The 4,444-nt window shown below is 42.0% G+C and overlaps 1 protein-coding gene across 1 annotated transcript in view; it reads left to right on the top strand.

Moving 5' to 3' along the window:
• The first annotated feature begins 448 nt into the window (after positions 1 to 448).
• Positions 449 to 4,444, top strand: part of FAM110B (family with sequence similarity 110 member B) — a 16,900-nt gene continuing 12,904 nt past the window's right edge. Inside the window, exon 1 of the mRNA XM_009640362.2 lies at positions 449 to 515. The gene's annotated coding sequence lies outside the window, so the exon portion shown is untranslated. The remainder of the gene's footprint in view (positions 516 to 4,444) is intronic.

The raw sequence follows: 4,444 nt of genomic DNA, 5'->3' as shown, positions 1-4,444 counted from the left end.
TCAAAATGCACAATTTTATGTTGCCCTTCATCAGGGAATTAAAAACTTCAGTTTGAAATTTGGCCCTGCTTGCATTTATACACTGAACCACAGTGTGGCTGCATCTTGTCTTGCACCTCGGGTACCATGGCATATGTGAGCTTGTGTTCTGAGGCTTCCCAAATGACTTTTTAATTAGCTGTTATTATTCCAGAGCTCATAGCTTTTCCAGTGTGCAGCCATGTTGATTTCATCGTCTCTCATGTGAAGTAGTCCTGGTTGCTCTTCTGGCTGCCTTGCATTTCTTTCCCTCCCTTCCCATAGCATGGACCAGCCTCGGTGGTTGGTTTCCACCACCTCCAGCATCACAGCAGCACTGATGTGTACGCGCCTGCTGTATTACTGCTCTGTTGTTTTGGGTTTTTTTTTTAATGCCTTCTTTCATAGTTTGTTTTCTTCTTTTTTTCATAATCCCCTGGAGCATTACGTTTCCCCATTCAGAGCGTGGACAGGAGTTTGGCATTGTGCTTTTACAGGTACCTTTTTGAATTAAAATGCACATTTTTTTCCCACGGTTTGATAAAAGGAGGGCAATTCCAGAAGGATTTTACCATGCCCTCTTCTGCTGTCCTGGGAGGTGTGTTCTGGTAATGAATTTCTCTTCCTTGACTTTTACTAATCGATTGGGTTGCCAGATTCATTAGTTGCAAATACATACTTCAGTACTGGTTAAGAAAGATTGGGGCTTGCTCTTGCTGGCCTCAGTCACGCAGCAATGTATGTGCCAACGTGGCAGAATCCTTTTTGGAAATAGTCCAGTAGTTCCAGGCTTTTTCCCATCCTTTTTCCCAGAAGGAAGGTTAAACATCTCTGAGTCCACCCACAACACCCTGACCCTGATTTCAAGGTCTTAGCAGGAGGCGAGCATTAAGGTTTACAATCTTTTATTCATCATTAAAGCTCCTAAACAAAAGAGGGAAATCCAGTGTCAGGAATAACAGAATGTCATATATTGAGTAGCTTCATCCTTGGTGAGTACAAGGAAACCAGCTGAGACTCCTGAGGGCAGAAGGGAACAGAAGCTGTACATGTGGCACTTTGTACCAGTGGTTGTACAATTCTTGAAAGACTAGTAGGGCGCTTCTGGTATTTCACTGTAGCAAAGAAAAAATCAGTAATCAATGTCTGATGCATCACGTATCAAATCAGCAACACACTTCACTAATATTTAGTTTTAATTCCGCTCAGTAGAAGGCGTTTCATGTTCATCTGTTTGCAATCACCGTATTTGGCTCCAGAACATAAATTCGCATCGTGTGGGGTCTTAAATTAACAGTTATTGCTGCTGCTTTATTTCAAGACAAAAATGTTAAGGCTGAGAGTACACATGGCTAATTTAAGGGTAAAAATCTGTTCTCAGAATGTAGAAATCTTCTCAGAAGCCATTTCTGTGAGCTGAGGAAATTGGGAGCTTGAAATTCCAGATACGTTGTAGTATGAAATTAAAGGCAGAAAAACTGTCTTGGCTGTGCCAAGAACTGACACCAGGAACATTCAAAGCCTTGTAAGTGATCTGTGTTAGTTTTTGTGGTCACAAGTTAACCTACACTAATTTCACAGTCACATTTCATGTTTTTACCTTCCTGATGTCATGCCATGTGGGATTTATTTCTGCCTTCTTAAAAAGGGAATTCAGTGTTTGGTGTTCGTACAGATGCTCCAGGAGGGCTGTAGTTTTGCTGGAGATATATTGCTCGTTTTACAAACAAAAAAGATTGCATCCATGATTTATGATGGAAGCAGCGTTTGGTCCTGGCTGTGGTGACACAGCCAGCCTTCCCTCGTTATTAGCTTTTAGAGAATTTCTTGAAACCTGTCCAGATCAGCGATGAGCTGGTGCTAGTGAGTGAGGGACATGTCCTTCCCTGGAGGGACTTGGTTTCCCAGTGGTGACGGGGACGGTGTGCTGGCAGGGTGGCTGGCCCAGAGAGGTTACCTTTACGTAGCAGGCATGGGAGGATAAAAAAACAGATACACGTGTCCTCACCTGAGGCTTGGTACCCTGTTTGCTGCATCTTGTGATTTGTCTGTGATGTTCAAGTTCAGTTTCTTTAGATCCACCTACTTAAAAAGTTTGCTGACAGTCATCTCTAAAGAAGTGACAGTTTATTGGGGTAAAGCAGTACTTACAAGCTTGGGATACTTGTATCCAGTTTCTGAGTTTGGAAGAAATTTCCTTTGTTCCTTTGGGCAGTCATACTCAATCCTGTATTTAATTTCCTGTTTGGAGATTTTGCTTTGTTTACAGGAGAGGGAGGACCTATTAATGTGGCTGTGTATCACAGGTTTGAGAGGAGAACAGGTTCATAGCAATGGTGAGATAGTCTGATACTGTAAGAGGGAGAAATAATTTAAGCAGTGTCTCTAAGCAGTAGTCTTAAGGCACTTGTGAGGACAGGGTCAAGAGCATCCCTACTTCGGGACTCCCCGAGGGCAAGCCTATTGTGTGTGTTGGCACACAAAATAGCACATGAAAGCAAGCTGAAGTGATGCCAAAAGGAAGAACTGGATTTACTGAGGAGGCTACAGCAAACCTCGGCACTTGTTCGATTGACTGGACAGTGTTTCTGGTTGACTGGATTTCCTCCACTGTTCGTCTTCCTCTTGAAAATGTGTGGGGCTCCAAGGCTGGTATCTTTCTATGATCTCCTCCTGCCAACCACCCCGGTGTCAGCTCCTCCACCGCCAGCCTGCTAGGCTTGACTGCAACCCTAAAGTGGCCTGGGTTGGAGGGAGCTTTGCTTCAGGAGGAGATACCCATCTGCACTGCACCCTTACACCGGCTCTGTTCCCTCTGTGGGACGCAGGAGCTGCAAGAGAGGTGATGAGGGAGAGCACTGGAAGTGTCCTTCCTTTTTCCTCTAATACCTCTCTGTCCTTGTAATATATTTCTGCTTTGTTGGGAAACCTTCTCTATTGCCAACACCTTTTCCTCTCTGCTCTTTTCCTGGGAATTGCATTTCTCCTCTACCTCTCTGTGTCTTGCCATTTCTCGCTCTTCTTTTGTCTGTCCCCACACTTGAATTCCAGGTTTGGTTTGTTTTTTTTTTCCTTGGAGCTGGGGTGCCTCAACACTCCCTGCACTGCTTCCCTCTCCACTTGATTAAATGCACTGTTCATGACTCAAAACAGCTTTTGTTTTCTTTAAGACAATGAGGGTTTTGTGGTTTCTTAAAAGTCGTGGCCAGGAAGAATTTCCATCATCATCATAACTTCATCAGGGCCTTCAGATATGCAAAAACCATTCAGTGTGCAGTCTGGACAGTCTGACTTCTTAAAAGCATCTTTCTAAGAACATTTTTTTAGTGAAGAGTCGTTACATTAAATGTCAGTAATAAGAAAATACACTTTGAGCATCAAACTTGGATATTAAACAAAAGTTTGGATGCTCATTAACAAGTAGCTGGCAATTCATCTTCAGTTAAATAGCTTGTGAACAGTTTGTGGAGATCATGTTTTAACGTGTGGACTCTGTGGGCACATACTTCCAATAGAGCAATTAAGAAGAAAATACACTCAGTGCATTCTGACAGCTAACACCTCAACAACTCCAGTAAATACAGCCGATATTGTCTAAGGGGTTACGCACGCAAACGTGTAGTCAAGCCATGCGCGTACAGTGCAGTATGTGTGTTGGGTTATACAGCTAAATCATTGATTGCAACATCATCATAACACTGAAGGCCTAAATTGTGTTGTGTTCCAGTGCCAAAATTGGTGGTTTTAACCATCTGCTTGAAGAATTCTCAAATATACAGGCATGTCTTCAAGATATACTGTTATGCACGCTTTTCATTTTCTTGACTTCTAACACCATGTATCTTTAGACTTGAGGCAGGAGAAAAGCGGAATGAACTATCCTGTGGTATGGGAAAATGTCCTCTTATCTAGAGAAAAACATAGCTGTACCAGTCAAAAATAAAAGATACCATTCATCAAGTTGCTCCGAAGGTTGCAGTGCCCTGGAACACTGCTGTAAATCGTGTCTGGTTTGGTTTTGTTGTTTGGTTTTTTTTTTATTATTATTGTAAAAAGACCTGATTTGTTTTTACATAGTCAAAAACGTTTATTTATTAATGTTTACTTAAGAAAAAATAAATGGGCAATATTTCATGTATGTAAGGTTTCAATGCTTAGAAATGGTTAACTCAGGGCAATTATGGTGTAGAAATTATTTTTAAATAGCCATGCTGACCTTACTGCAGTAACATCTCAGGTTACAGAAAAGGCTGTTTAATGCAAAGAGTTTTGACAAACAAGACCCCACAGCTAATCAAAGAGTGGCTCAAAGTCCTCAGTTGTCAGAATTAGGCCACTCCATTATACTCCACTGGCTGAACATTGTCATTTTTCAAATGGTACTGGGTTTAGCATACTTGGTTTTTAATTGGGCCTACTGTACTGC

This window comes from Egretta garzetta, unplaced genomic scaffold, assembly GCF_000687185.1.
Source record: "Egretta garzetta isolate BGI_Z169 unplaced genomic scaffold, ASM68718v1 scaffold340, whole genome shotgun sequence".
NCBI lineage: Eukaryota > Metazoa > Chordata > Aves > Pelecaniformes > Ardeidae > Egretta > Egretta garzetta.
Note: the sequence above shows the minus strand (reverse complement) of the source record. Positions and strands in the feature narration are given on the sequence as shown.